Raw genomic sequence first — 16,702 nt, forward strand, 5'->3', positions numbered from 1 at the left:
CTCCGATTGACTTATTTCGCTAAGCATGATACCCTCTAGTTCCATCCACGTCGTCGCAAATGGCAAGATTTCATTTCTTTTGATGGCTGCATAGTATTCCATTGTGTATATACCACATTTTCTTTATCCATTTCGTCTGTTGATGGACATCTAGGTTCTTTCCATAGTTTGGCTATTGTAGACATTGCTGCTATAAACATTCGGGTGCACGTGCCCCTTCGGATCACTACGTTTGTATCTTTAGGGTAAATACCCAGCAGTGCAATCGCTGGGTCCTAGGGTAGTTCTATTTTCAACATTTTGAGGAACCTCCATGCTGTTTTCCAGAGTGGTTGGACCAGCTTGCATTCCCACCAACAGTGTAGGAGGGTTCCCCTTTCTCCGCATCCTCGCCAGCATCTGTCATTTCCTGACTTGTTCATTTTAGCCATTCTGACTAGTGTGAGGTGATATCTCATTGTGGTTTTGATTTGTATTTCCCTGATGCTGAGTGACGTGGAGCACTTTTTCATGTGTCTGTTGGCCATCTGGATGTCTTCTTTGCAGAAGTGTCTGTTCATGTCTTCTGCCCATTTCTTGATTGGATTATTTGATCTTTGGGTAGAGTTTGCTAAGTTCTTTATAGATTTTGGACACTAGCCCTTTATCTGATATGTCATTTGCAAATATCTTCTCCCATTCTTTCAGTTGTCTTTTGTTTTTTTTTTTAACTGTTTCCTTTGCTGTGCAAAAGATTTTTGATCTTGATGAAATCCCTATAGTACATTTTTGCCCTTGCTTCCCTTGCCTTTGGCGATGTTCCTAGGAAGACGGTTGCTGTGGCTGAGGTTGAAGAGGTTGCTGCCTGTGTTCTCCTCAAGGATTTTGATGGATTCCTTTCTCACATTGAGGTCCTTCATCCATTTTGAGTCTATTTTCGTGTGTGGTGTAAGGAAATGATCCAATTTCATTTTTCTGCATGTGGCTGTCCAATTTTCCCAACACCATTTATTGAAGAGGCTGTCTTTTTTCCATTGGACATTCTTTCCTGCTTTGTCAAAGATGAGTTGACCATAGAGTTGAGGGTCCATTTCTGGGCTCTCTATTCTGTTCCATTGATCTATGTGTCTGTTTTTGTGCCAGTACTATGCTGTCTTGATGATGACAGCTTTGTAATAGAGCTTGAAGTCCGGAATTGTGATGCCACCAACTTTGGCTTTCTTTTTCAATATTCCTTTGGCTATTCGAGGTCTTTTCTTGTTCCATATAACTTTTAGGATTATTTGTTCCATTTCTTTGAAAAAAAAAAAGGGTGGTATTTTGATAGGAATTGCATAAAATGTGTTGATTGCTTTAGGTAGCATAGACATTTTCACAATATTTGTTCTTCCAATCCAGGAGCATGGAACAGTTTTCCATTTCTTTGTGTCTTCCTCAATTTCTTTCATGAGAACTTTATAGTTTTCTGAGCATAGATTCTTAGCCTCTTTGGTAAGGTTTATTCCTAGATATCTTATAGTTTTGGGTGCAATTGTAAATGGGATGGACTCCTTAATTTTTCTTTCTTCTGTCTTGTTGTTGGTGTAGAGAAATGCAACTGATTTCTGTGCATGATTTTATATCCTGACACTTTACTGAATTCCTGTACAAGTTCTAGCAGTTTTGGAGTGGAGTCTTTTGGGTTTTCCACATAGAGTATCATATCATCTGCAAAGAGTGATAGTTTGACTTCTTTCTTTGCCGGTTTGGATGCCTTTAACTTCCTTTTGTTGTCTGATTGCTGAGGCTAGGACTTCTAGTACTATGTTGAATAGCAGTGGTGATAACGGACATCCCTGCCGTGTTCCTGACCTTAGCGGAAAAGCTTTCAGTTTTTTTCCATTGAGAATGATATTTGCGGTGGGTTTTTCATAGATGGCTTTGATAATATTGAGGTATGTGCCATCTATCCCTACACTTTGAAGAGTTTTGATCAGGAAGGGATGCTGTACTTTGTCAAATGCTTTTTTCAGCATCTATGGAGAGTATCATATGGTTCTTGTTCTTTCTTTTATTAATGTGTTGTATCACATTGATTGATTTGCGGATGTTGAACCAACCTTGCAGCCCCTGGAATAAATCCCACTTGGTCGTGGTGAATAATCCTTTTAACGTACTGTTGAATCCTATTGGCTAGTATTTTGGCGAGAAATTTTTGCATCTGTGTTCATCAAGGATATTGGTCTGTAGTTCTCTTTTTTGTTGGATCCTTGTCTGGTTTTGGGATCAAGGTGATGCTGGCCTCATAAAATGAGTTTGGAAGTTTTCCTTCTATTTCTATTTTTTGGAACAGTTTCAGGAGAATAGGAATTAGTTCTTCTTTAAATGTTTGTTAGAATTCCCCCAGGAAGCCGTGTGGCCCTGGGCTTTTGTTTCTTTGGAGTATTTTGATGACTGTTTCAATCTCCTTACTGGTTATGGGTCTGTTCAGGCTTTCTATTTGTTCCTGGTTCAGTTGTGGTAGTTTATATGTCTCTAGGAATGCATCCATTTCTTCCAGATTGTCAAATTTGTTGGCGTAGAGTTGCTCATAGTATGTTCTTATAATTGTCTGTATTTCTTTGGTGTTCGTTGTGATCTCTCCTCTTTCATTCATGATTTTATTTATTTGGGTCCTTTCTCTTTTCTTTTTGATAAGTCTGGCCAGGGTTTTATCAATCTTATTAATTCTTTCAAAGAACCAGCTCCTAGTTTCGTTGATTTGTTCTATTGTTTTTTTGGGATCTATTTCATTGATTTCTGCTCTAATCTTTATGATTTCTCTTCTCCTGTTGTGATCCCAATCTTTTGATACCAGTTGAGACTTGATTTAGGACCAAGAATGTGATATATTCTGGAGAATGTTCCATGTGCACTAGAGAAGAATGTGTATTCTGTTGCTTTGGGATGAAATGTTCTGAATATATCTGTGATGTCCATCTGGTCCAGTGTGTCATTTAAGGCCTTGATTTCCTTGTTGATCTTTTGCTTGGATGATCTGTCCATTTCAGTGAGGGGAGTGTTAAAATCCCCTACTATTATTGTATTCTTGTCGATGTGTTTCTTTGATTTTGTTATTAATTGGTTTATATAGTTGGCTGCTCCCACGTTAGGGGCATAGATATTTAAAATTGTTAGATCTTCTTGTTGGACAGTTCCTTTGAGTATGATATAGTGTCCTTCCTCATCTCTTATTATAGTCTTTGGCTTAAAATCTAATTGATGTGATCTAAGGATTGCCACTCCTGCTTTCTTCTGATGTCCATTAGCATGGTAAATTCTTTTCCACCCCCTCACTTTAAACCTGGAAGTGTCTTCGGGTTTAAGATGAGTTTCTTGTAGGCAACATATAGATGGGTTTTGTTTTTTGATCCATTCTGATACCCTGTGTCTTTTGATTGGGGCATTTAGCCCATTAACATTCAGGGTAAGTATTGAGAGATATGAATTTAGTGCCATTGTATTGCCTGTAAGGTGACTGTTATTGTATATTGTCTCTGTTCTTTCTGATCTACTACTTTTAGGGTCTCTCTTGCTTAGAGGACCCTTTCAATATTTCCTGTAGAGCTGGTTTGGTATTTGCAAATTCTTTCAGTTTTTGTTTGTCCTGGAAGCTTTTAATCTCTCCTTCTATTTTCAATGATAGCCTAGCTGGATATAGTATTCTTGGCTGCATGTTTTTCTCATTTAGTACTCTGAATATATCATGCCAGCTCTTTCTGGCCTGCCAGATCTCTGTGGATAAGTCTGCTGCCAATCTAATATTTTTACCATTGTATGTTACAGACTTCTTTTCCCGGGCTGCTTTCAGGATCTTTTCTTTGTCACTAAGACTTGTAAATTTTACTATTAGGTGACGGTGTGTGGACCTATTCTTACTGATTTTGAGGGGGTTCTCTGAACCTCCTGGATTTTGGTGCTTGTTCCCTTTGCCATATTGGGGAAATTCTCTCCAATAATTCTCTCCAATATACCTTCTGCTCCCCTCTCTGTTTCCTCTTCTTCTGGAATCCCAATTATTCTAATGTTGTTTTGTCTTATGGTGTAACTTATCTCTTGAATTCTCCCCTCGTGGTCCAGTAGCTGTTTGTCACTCTTCTGCTCAGCTTCTTTATTCTCTGTCATTTGGTCTTCTATATCGCTTATTCTTTCTGCTGCCTCATTTATCCTAGCAGTGAGAGCCTCCATTTTTGATTGCACCTCATTAATAGCTTTTTTGATTTCAACTTGGTTAGATTTTAGCTCTTTTATTTCTCCAGAAAGGGCTTTTATATCTCCAGAGAGGGTTCTCTAATATCTTCCATGCCTGTTTTGAGCCTGGCTAGAACCTTGAGAATCATCATTCTGAACTCTAGATCTGACATATTACCAATGTCTGTATTGATTAAGTCCCTAGCCTTCGGTACTGCCTCTTGTTCTTTTTTTTTGTGGTGAGTTTTTTCCGCCTTGTCATTTTTCCAGATAAGAGTATATGAAGGAGCAAGTAAAATACTAAAAGGGTGGCAAAGACCCAAGGAAAATATGCTTTAACCAAATCAGAAGAGATCCTACATCATGGGGGAGGGGGAGAAAGGGGATAAAAGAGGTTCAGAAAAAAAAAAAGAAACAATTAAGAAGAGAAATAAAGAAAAAAATATAAAAAAGAAAGATATGTATATATTAGATAAACTAGTTAAAAAACATTAAAAAAGAAAAGGGTGAAAGTTAAAAAAATTAGCGGAAGAAGAAAAAAAATAAAAAAAAATTAAATTAACTGCAAGACTAAGGAGTCATGGGGAGAAAGCCATGAGTTCTGTGCTTTGCTTTCTCCTCTTCTGGAATTCCGCTGCTCTCCTTGATATTGAACCTGCACTCCTTGGTAGGTGAACTTGGTCCTGGCTGGATTTCTTGTCGATCTTCTGGGGGAGGGGGCTTTTGTAGTGATTCTCAAGTGTCTTTGCCCCAGGTGGAATTGCACGGCCCTTACCAGGGGCCAGGCTGAGTAATCTGGTCGGGATTGCTTTCGGGAGCTTTTGTTCCATGAATGCTTTCTGTAGAGTTCAGGAGGATGGGAAGGAAAGTGGCGGCCCTCCCAGTCTCCAGCCCAAAGGAGCCAAGAGCTCGGGGCCTCACTCCTCAGTGTGCCTTCAGAGAATAGCGCCCTATCATTCCCGTCTCCCTGGCCTCCGGCTGCACTCCGAGCTCACCCAGCCTGCAACTGGTTCAAGATAACCCCGAGCTGAGGGCTCACTCCTCAGCTCTGTCTCTGTAGCCGGCTTCCCCGTTTTAATACCTGCAAGCTCTGGGACACTCAGACACCCCCAATCCTTCTGTGACCCTACGGGACCTGGGGCTATGCTGACCCCACGTGGGCTTCACCAGAGGTTTAGCCTCTGAAGCGATGTCCCTCAGTGGAACAGACTTTTAAAAGTCCTGATTTTGTGCTCATGGTGGATAATTCTCTGTGTACTGTTGAATTCAATTGGTAGTATTTATTTATTTATATTATTATTATTAATATATGATGGATTATTTGCCCCAGGGGTACAGGTCTGTGAATCATCAGGCTTACACATTTCATAGCACTCACCATAGCATATACCCTCCCCAACACCCATAACCCAGCCACCCTATCCCTACCCCCATATCCCCCAACAACCCTTAGTTTGTTTTGTGATATTAAGAGTCTCTTATGGTTTTTCTCCCTCCTGATTCCATCTTGTTTCATTTTTTACCTCCCTACCCCCAAGACCCCCTGCCCTGCCTCTCGAATTCCTCATGCCAGAGAGATCATGTGATACTTGTCTTTCTGTGACTAACTTATTTCACTCAGCATAATGCCCTCTAGTTCCATCCATGTTGTTGCAAATGGAAAGATTTCATTTCTTTTGATGGCTGTATAGTATTCCATTGTATATATATATACACCACATCTCTTCTTTATCCATTCATCTGTTGATGGACATCTAGGTTCTTTCCATAGTTTGACTATTGTGGACATTGCTGCTATAAACATTCAGGTGCATGTGCCCCTTCAGGTCACTACAGTTGTATCTTTATAGTAAATACCCAATGGTGTGATTGCTGGGTCATAGGGTAGCTCTATTTTCAACTTTTTGAGGAACCTCCATACTGTTTTCCAGAATGGCTGCTCCAGCTTGCATTCCCACCAACAGTGTAGGAGGGTTCCCCTTTTTCCGCATCCTCTCCAGCATCTATCGTTTCCTGACTTGTTAATTTTAGTCATTCTGAATGGTGTCAGGTGGTATCTCATTGTGGTTTTGATTTGTATTTCCCTGATTCAATTGCTAGTATTTTTGAGAATATTTGCATCCATGTTAATTAGAGATATTGGTCTACAATTCTCCTTTTTAGTGGCATCTTTTTCTGGTTTTGGAATCAATGTAGTGCTGGCTTCTTAGAATGAGTTTGGAAGTTTTTCTTCCACTTCTATTTTTTTGGAACAGTTAGAGGAGATTAGATATTAACTCTTCTTTAAATATCTGGTATACAGTGGCTAACTGAACATAAAAAAATAAGTAATAATAAAAAAACAAAAACAACATAGACATACCCTAAGATAAGATATTTAGATAAATCTTTATCTCTGATTGTCATTCTGGTTTCGCTTCAATAAACACATTTAGATATTTAGAATTACATTCAATGGTTGGATTCTGACTTTGGGTATTTGTTTGTGTATAATGCAGCATACATGAGTTTTTCTTTTACATTTTTGTTCCAGTGTTTATCTTTTTCAGTTTATCTTGGTTTTGTAAGAAAACTGGGTAAATAAACCTCAAAAACATTAAAAAAATGTCTGGTAGAATTGCCAGAGGAATCCATTCAGCCCTGAACTTTTGTTTGTTAGGAGATTTTGGATTACTGATTCAATTTCTTTGCTGGTTATGGGTCTGTTCAAATTTTCTTCCTGTTTTAGTTTTGGTGATTTGTAGGTGTCTAGGAATTTTTCCATTTCTTCTAAGTTGCCCAGTTTATCGACGTATACATTTTCACAGTAACCTCTTCTAATTAATTGTGTTTCTGTGGTGTTGGTTGTGATCTCTCCTCTTTCATTCATGACTTTATTTATCATGACTTTATCTATTTATTTATCCTTTCTCTTTTCTTTTTGATAAGTCTGGCTAGGAGCTTATCAATTTTATTAATTCTTTCAAAGAACCAGTTCTTGGTTTCATTAATTGGTTTTACTGTTTTTGTTTTTTTTTTGTCATTTCTATATTTATTTTTGCTCTAATCTTAATTATTTCCCTTCTTCTGCTGGCTTTAGGCATTATTTGATGTTCCTTTTTTCCATTATTTTGTTGAGTCCTCACTCTATCAGTTTGCCAGGCTGCCTTTATAAATGGTCAAAAGCAGCAGGTTTAGAAGAACAAAAGCTTATAGTCTCAGAGCTCTGGAGCCAAGAAGTCCAAAATTAAGGTGTGGGCAGGGCAGTGCTCCCTCTGAAGTCTCCAGGGGAGGATACGTCATAGCATCTTCAGCTTTTGGAGAGTCCCAGACCCTCCTTGATCCATGATGGCACAATTCCAATCTCTTCTCCCTCTCCACATCATCTTCCTGCCATGTGTATCTGTCTCTATGTACATTTTTTTTCTTTTCATAAGGGTACCTGTCGTGTTGGATTAGGACTCACTTAACCCAATCCTAACTCAAGTACTTCTGTAAAGACCTGTATCCAAATAAGGTCACATTCACAGGTACTGGAGATGAAGACTTCAATATATATTTTGGGGGGGAACAATTCAACTCACAGCACTCACAAATATCTATGGGGTAGATATTATTATTCATATTTCATAGACAAGTGAACTGAGACTCACAGAGGCTAAATAATTCACCCAGAGTCATAAGGCACGCACGTATGGAGGTGGGCACTTGCATGCAAATCCCTCTGGCTCCCTAGGGCATGCCCTTCCCACTAAAACATTTTTGCTTCCACATATGAAACTTCTAAGTAAATGAGGAAAGATTTAAAGTTCAGGGGTGAATTAAGAGGCTCAAGTTGCTACAACAAAATTTGTTTTTGTTGGGCAAAATAGCTTAGTAGACTAGAAGCTCATGAGCCATTTTGCTTAAAACAACAACAAACAAAACAGCATGAAAGACACCCACAACAGGTAGCACCTGACAAGGGGTTCCAAACCTGCTTTTACCATTTCCTCCACTTATTTGCAATTCCTGGCACTTGAGATTGTTTTTAACCAGCTGGGCCTCAGTTTTCCTGAAAAGAAAATTGGGAATTTGTGTTCCATAAACTGTGACATAAAGTGGATTAAAATGTAACTTGCATCTTACTTTAGTAATGGGAGTTACAATAACTTCAGTAACAAACACTTTACTAATACAGGTCATAATAATAATATTCAGCTTTGAGGATCTCTTCTGTGCCAGGACCTAATAGTGCTGTCACCAACTGTTTCCATGTGGAATGGTGTGGCCTCAGAAAAAACTCACTGCTTTCCTTGGCTCTCATACTTCTCTTGTGGCCACCAAATGTGTGGGTTCTTTTCATACTGAGCAATGCTCCAACACTAGCTGGGTATCCTATAATCAGTTCAGTTCTGACACTGTCTACCTAGAATCAGATCCCACAGGTAAAGTGCTCAGTCCCATAAGACCGCTTGCCACTGCCCATTTCAGATACAAATCTCAAGTCCTAAGCATCACCTGTTCTTCTAACTGACAACTATAAATCAGGTTCAATAATTTGCTAGAAAACCTAACAGAACTCAGGAAAACAGTTTACTTGCTATATTACTGGTTTATTCAGAAATGATATGACTTAGAAATGACCAGATGGGAGAGATATACAGGGCAAGATATGTGGGAAGAGGTGAAGAGCTTCCATGCTCTCTTCCATTCTCTCCAGGAATGCCCCCCTCCTGGTACCTCCATGTGTTCAGCAGCCTGGAAGCTCTCTGAACTCCATAGTTCAGTAATTTTTGTGGAGGTTTCATTACATAGGTATCATCAGTTACTAACTCAGTCCTGAAGGGGCTGAAAGTTCTAAGCTTCTAATCATGGCTTCTAATCATGTCTTGGTGTTTCTGGTGACCAGCCCCCACCCTAAAGATGTCCAGGAACCTGCCAAGAGTCTCCTCATTAGAACAAAGGATGCTCCTAACATCCAGGAAATTCTAAGGGATTTAGGAGCTTTATGTCAGAAATCAGAGTCAAAGGCCAAATATTAGAATATTAGAATTAGGGAATCACAAAGGTTTTAGGAGCTCTGGCCAGGAGCCAGGGATGAAAATTTATATTTCTTATTATATCACATCACAAGTGATGAGAGGGGAGCTCTGACTCTAGTTCTGCTGATCAACTATACCTTCCTCCTAAAATGTTTCCTTACAATTAAGTTGATCATGATATGAAATCTTGCAAATACAAGACACCATCTCATTCTTTGAATTCTAACATGAGAAAATGAAAGAGAACAGGCTGTTCTTTAGAGTGAAGGTTAGCAAGTAAGGGCTTGCAGACCACCTATTTTTTTGAAAAAGTTTTATTCAAATATACCATGTGTCTGTTTATGCCTTGTCTATGGCTGCTTTCATGTTATAAGAACAGAGATGAGTATTTGCAATAGTGACCTTCTGGCCCACAAAATCTAAAACTTTGACTGTCTGGCCTCTTCCAGAAAAATTTTGCAGACTCTTGGTCTAGAGGATATACCTGGGTAACTAACAATTTCAAGATGAGAGACCTTTGAGACTGAGAATGTAAGACCAGACATTCAGCCAAAACAGAAGCTGATAAATACACAGGAAGATGGAAGGAGAGTGTTGCTACCTGAAAAATAAAACTAAAATACAAAAGAAGATGATGAAAATATTGTACGTGGTAACAAAAGCAGAAATCCAGTATGAACATTTTACTGCTAGAATGCATTTAATGGCCAGGGTCAAGTTAAGGCCTTAACTGAATAAAATAAATGAGGTATCTGTGGGTGCATGGGTCACCTCACACAGTAAGGCTCAATCAATCTCAGATGAACAGAAGTTGAAATGCAGTTTTAGAAAACCGGACTTGAAAATACTTCTAACTTTCATTTGCCTGATGAGGATAAGCAATTTTCATATGATTCACTACCACCTGTATATATTTTTTTGGTGAATCATTTGTTCAAACATTTTGATAATTTTTTAATTAAATAGCTTGTTTCCTAGTTATTGAATTTTTAAAAAATAATTTTATATATTTGTCACAGAGAGAGAGAGAGAGAGCACAAGCAGGGGGAGCAACAAGAAGAGAGAGAAGAAGACAGAGGGAGAAGCAGGCTCCCTGCTGAGCAAGGGTCCCCATGTGGGATTCAATCCCAGGACCCAGGATCATGCCTTGAGCCAAAGGCAAATGATTAAAGGACTGAGTACCCAGGAGTCCCTAATTACTGAATTTTTTAAAAATTGCGTTACAATTTATACACAGTGCTGGTTAATTTTATGTGTCATCTTGGCTGGGCTGTAGTGCTCAGTGGTCTGGTCAAATACCAGTCTAGATATTGCTGTGAAGGTAAACACAAAAATCCACGATGAACAAAGTATGAACTTTTATTTTTCTTATTTAAAAAATTTTTTTGACCTAAATTCAATTAGGCAACATATAATTTTTAAGATAAAGACAGGATCTATTAAGACAAGGGAAGGGAGTTGTGTAATTGTGGGGTTGATCCTGCAAAGAAGTCATTTATTACAGTTGGGATAATCTGACATCAGTAACTGAACATTAAAATAGTGCTTTCTAACCATTTTAAGATGACCAAATATTTGCAATATTTAAAATGCACAAGAGCAAATGAATGAAGGGAGCTGTGTGAACTTGTGGAAGAGAGAGAAATATGAGAACAGTGTGAAACAATGTCTTAAAGAGCCAGAGCTTTGTAATAAGTTGGCATCACATTCAGAAGGCTTAATTTCAAGAGATATTTATCCCAACAATAGCTGATAATAATGCCCTAATAAGTCCTGTACTTTGTGCTAAGGCAGAGTTAATCAGGGTTTTCTTAGGCTGTGTGATGTGCTGGAACCATCACACCATTGAGGCTCTGCCACTTACCAGCAAGAGGATGTTAGGAAGGTAATTAACCTCTCTGGGTCCTAATTTCATAATCTTTAAAATAAGGATAATACCTGCTTTGTTAACTTACTAGAGTTCTTGCGAGGATCACATGAGATAATGGTTGCGAAAGTGCTTTATAAAATTGTGATCTGCAAAGTTGGCCATTGTTGTTTTGTGGTGGATTCTTTTTTTGAAGCCAGAGTGGGGAGCCAAAACTAATATCTACTGTGTAGACCATGTCTCATAGGGTTTTTCTGTGTGTAGTTTTGTTTGGGTGGGCAGAGACCTGATTTGACTCATGGCCTCTCTGAATCTGTGTGTAATTGAGTCAAAGACACAGAAATTAACAAGTTGATGCAACCATGGGCAAAGATTTTAAGACTGAGAACTGGCAGACTGTAGATTTTAGGTGTTTTGTAAGGAAAGCTGTCTTTTTTTTTTTTAAATCATTTTTTAAAATTTATTTTCAGCATAACAGTATTCATTGTTTTTGTACCACACCCAGTCTTAAAATGTGGATGACATTTTTGGGTATTGCTAAAGCTTGATGTGAGGGAAAAGAGTTGGGTTTACATATTGGATGACCGAGAGACAGAAACATTCTTGGTTCAATTGGTTTCTTGATGAGATGAAACTGGGAAGTGGTGGGGTAGATGACCACAGTTAGACATAGCAAAGAAGATGGTTGGCAATTTAGTCATGTCTCAGAAGTCTGGTCATTCACTTGTGTGAGCAAAGATGTATCAATGTATCCTCTATTATGGCCATTTAAAAAGTACAGATAATGTGTTTTGAAACAAATGCACCATCTCTACTAATATATCAGGAAGCTATCTGTGTAAAATGAATATCAAGACACTATTCATACATTTCAAGCCCTTGAAACCTAATAAAAAAACTTTACTTGATGAAAGTATAAGGAAGCAGGTCATTTGTTGAAGGAACAATATCGAAAGATTTTTAGCAATACTTCTTTGACCTCAAGTCTAAGCAATCTGGTTTGATCTGGAGTTAGTATTTGGCTGCTGGAAAGGCTTGTCAAGGTAGAGTGTTTTGGTTTCATTTGATCTGTCATCATACTAGGCTCCTGAATTTTCTCCTGAACTTTAGAACTTTAGCTTTGGTGAGCTCCACCCAAATTTCAACACCAACAGAGCTTTTGTATTAAGTTCAGAGTGGGAGATTGTTTGGACAAATAATTCATACCCTTTGATGGGAAGGGAAGATTTGTTTCAGGAAAGAGATTATCTGTGCGTGTGCCAGGTTGGGGGCCCTAGCCCTCAATTTGCCAGTGCATTAGTGTGTCCATTAAAGGAATTGCATTTTTATTGGATCATATCAAGCTGTTGATTGGAAAAATAAAAGTGGCATTTAAATTTTTCACTAGCTGTGACAGAATAGTGATGGCACATCCGAAGAATGGGCTGGAAATGGTGAACAATTATTGATACCATTTTTCTTCCAGCCCATCCTATAGGAAGAACTATCCATTTCCTCGATTGCTCTAAGATTGGCCCCATGCATTATGGAAGGTGGGGTGAGCCTCCCTGTTAGGATAACAGGGTTTAAAATATCTCTCTTTTAATATTTCATTCTATTAACCTTGCAAGTTTCTCCAAATAAAGATACATTAGCATAGTGGTGGAGTGTGAGGGGAGGACAGAAATGAACCTAGAAGGGCAAAGGTGGTTTACTTTTACTGTGATATGCCTTAAGGAGGGCCCAAGCACTTTATAGCAAATGAAAACATCAATCTGGTGTTTGTGAAGGGGTTCTGTAATGGGTGAGTACCCATGGAGATGGGGAGGAGTCAGAAATTAAACAAATATTATCTAGTTCTTAAACTACATAGAATAAAGCCTTTTTCTCAAACTCAACACACACAAAACAGATAATCATATCAAAAAATGGGCAGAAGATATGAACAGACACTTCTTCAATGAAGACATACAAATGGCTATCAGACACATGAAAGAATGTTCATCATCACTAGCCTTTTTCACAGTTTTAAACCAGAAGAACCATCAATGAACTCCTCACAGTCATTAAATTCCCAAGAATAAAGAGATGGCTGGGCTGTGTAAGAAGTTCACTTTTTCCATGGTGTGTGGTGGATTTCTAGCACTCCCATTTCTGTACCACCTTGGTTAGATTTATATACAACATACTATGTTCTAATTTCTGTTTTTCCATCTTCCTCAGTGCAGCAGTTGGTGCATGGAGTAGCTTAGAGGCAATTTTTGCAATAATTGTATTTAACACCTTTTTATAAATAGAAGCAATCTATTATAAATCTGGCTGCTTTCCAGTTTTTTTTTTTAAGTCAGTTCTTTTTCTGTTTTGTCTGTGTGAAGCTTATTTTGACTGGAGGTGGGGGATTGTGAATTGATAGTATCCTTACAGAAAACAAAGAATTTATTTCAAGCATGTCTTAATCACAAGGATAAAACTGATAGCTCTTTGTCACATTGCTCTTTTTTTTTTATTTGTGATACATATAAATTGAACCTGAACTAGAAATTGTGTCTTCAATTCTGTCAACCTGGTCTGTCTATAAGAAGTGATTCTTACACAAAGTGAAATGTCCTTTGGACCTGCAAACGACATAAACACCATTTAAAAGTTCTATAAAATCCAACAATCAGGCTGGTTGTGCTATCTTTTTATTCTAGTTTCTTCTACTATTAGTGAAAATTTGGGGGACTTTTAATGAGCATCAAGTCACCAATGACAGGGTCTATTACAGAGGAGGAAAGGGGGGGACCTCTTCATCTAGGTAGGATATAGAAGGTCTTGGCCTATGCTCTTGCTGAGACAATAGGAAGAAACAGATAATTTATAAATTTACAAAAAGCCTACTCTTATAGCCACCAGAGAGTTAGGAAAGCAATGAAAATTAGATAAACTAAGCTCTCAAGCAGGTTAGCTGCCAGTCATTAGCTACCCTCACCCCTCTGTGGCCACTCACCAATTCTGGATGTGGGCTGAGGAAGGTGGAGAGGTCTTGCATCTAATAGTTGGCTAGTCTCACCATAAAGACATTTTCAAATTCTGAACATTCTACATTGGGTGGGAGGTTAGGGAGCTAAGTTGAAACCTCCACAGGGTGACACTGTAACTCTTAGACTCTTTTAGGGCCATGGATACAGTGGCCCCATCACTCTAAATAAAAACTTTAGAAATCCATATCCTAGAAATAAAGGAAAACTGTAAGTGTTATTTACTAAAACTAAAACCTATTCCATTTCTAGATTAACCCATTATTGGCTTGAAATGATTAATCTTTCACACTACCTGCATAAGAGAGAAAAGAAATTCTCTTTGGTGGGTAATAAAACCACCTAGAGTCTCTGAAGTTTTGTGTATCTTATATGCAATAGAAAGTTTTAAGACATACAAAGAGCCAAGATTATATGGCTAACAACCAAGGAAAAAAAACAATAACAGAGGAAGACCACAGATGATTGAATATTAACAGGTAAGATTTTAAAAATATGATTAGTACATTGAAAAATAGAGAAAAAATGAATAAAAGGTACAAAGATGGAGAAGTTTACAAAAGAGTTGAAATCTATAAAGAATTAGATGGTTATTCTAAAATGGAAAAATGTAATATCTGAAATTAAGATTATATGAGAATTAGTGGTTACTGGACCTAGCAGAACAGAGGACTAGTGAACTGGAAGACAAGTTAATAGCATTCAAGGTCAGATTTTAGAAAAGACAAAAATGTAAGAGACATTCAACATAGGCTAAAAAGGTCCAATATACAAATAACTGTATTCCTTGAATGAATGGAGAAGGAAGTGGGGGTAGAAGAAATTTTCAAAGTGGTAACGGCTGAGAATTTCACCAAATGGGATCTCTAGATTTGATAAAATCATGGAATCCTGAGCAATGGAAAAACAGAGAAAAGCATACACACATCATAGTAAAACTGTTGAAGAACAAAGTAAAAAATAAAATTTTCAGATCTACCAGAAAAAAGACATATTACCTCTGAAAAAAGCCATGGTAAGACCAACAGCTGGATGCTTATGAGAAGTAATGGAATCTGGAGAGCAATAAAACATTCTGAAAGTGGTGAAAGAAAATCACTGCCAATTTGGAATGAAGAATATCTAGAATATTTTTCAAGAGTGAAAATAAAAATAAAAATAAAATAAAATAATAAAATGAAACAAAATAAAAAAAAATAAAAATAGAGAGAATTCATTGCTCTTATGTTTGTACTAAAGGAAAACTTTTTTACTCTAGGCTGGAGGAAAATGATTCCATATGGTAATATGGAAATTCTGGAGGAAATGAATAATACTATGAGGAATAAACATGTGACTAAATAGAAATAATTTTTGATTGTGCAAAGCAATAAATGCAATTCTTATGAAGCTTAAAGTAGATGCAGAAAAAATGTATAATAATGCTAAGGCAAAGATGGGAGGGAGGTAGATGGAATTAAACAGTTGTAATGTTCTAGCAGGATTCAGATAATAAAAATTATAGTATGTATTAGATTGTGACAAGTCCAGAAATTATGTTGTAATTCTTAGGTTAATCACTGAAAGAATAGTAAAATAACACATAGCATGTTGATAGAAGGAAAATAAACAGGATAATAAAAGTATTTAATTACTAAAAAATAAGGGCCTCTGTCTCCTTGGCCCTGAAATGTTCTAAGAGTTATAGTCTTACCCTATGGAGGTTTCAACTTAGCTCCCTAAACTCCCACCCCAAATAAAAGTATTTAATTACTAAAAAATAATGGCTCCTCTCAGCCCTGGCTGGTGGACAGTATAATTCCATTTGACATGAGAAAAGAGATTGTAGGTGTGAGAGAATTTCTAGTTCTTGTCAAGGGGACATTCTTCTTTCTCATTTTTAAACTTGGTGTACATTATCTTTTTATTTTGGTTTCTGTGTTTTTTCTAGGGATAGAAGAATGTAGAACTAACATTTGAAGAATACTTTTTTACCTGTGTTCTAGGTGCTGCTACCTGGTTGCTCCAGGTAATGCTCCATATTTTTGTGCTGTAATCTTATTATTGCCATTTGCAAATGCTACAACTGATCTGTTGAGATTCTTAACTGGGCAGAGGAACATATTCTACATTGCATAAATATAAATGGAATTTATGTTGGATTATTAGGTAGCTCACTGACTCTGGCAAGAGTGGAAATTCTTTGTGAAGATCACCCTATCACCTTCACAGGATACAGATAGTGCAGTTTTACCACTGAGGCGTGAGGCTTTTTTTGGCCGAGTTCCCCAAAGCTGGAGGTTTCCACTGTCTGCAGCACAATGACAAAAGCTGTAGGACAGTTAGGAAATTTCATGCTTCTCTCTGTTACTCTCTGCATCATGAACATCTCTAGAGAATACATCTGATTGACAAGGACTAGATCACATAGCTATACCTTAGCTTCAATGAAAGCTTGGGAAATGAATTTCTGGCTTATTTCTAGGAAAGATAGGATCGATAAAGGAGAGAGTTCTTTAAACATATGTAGAATATTCAAGCAATGTCTGTGTGTGCATGCACGTGCATGTGTGTGCAAAGCCGACAGATATCCACTATAAGAAGTGGAGCTCAAGGATGCTGAGTGCCATCTAGGATTTCAGAACATTTGATGATGGCCCAGGGTT

This window comes from Lutra lutra, chromosome 1 (genome assembly GCF_902655055.1).
Source record: "Lutra lutra chromosome 1, mLutLut1.2, whole genome shotgun sequence".
Taxonomy (NCBI): domain Eukaryota; kingdom Metazoa; phylum Chordata; class Mammalia; order Carnivora; family Mustelidae; genus Lutra; species Lutra lutra.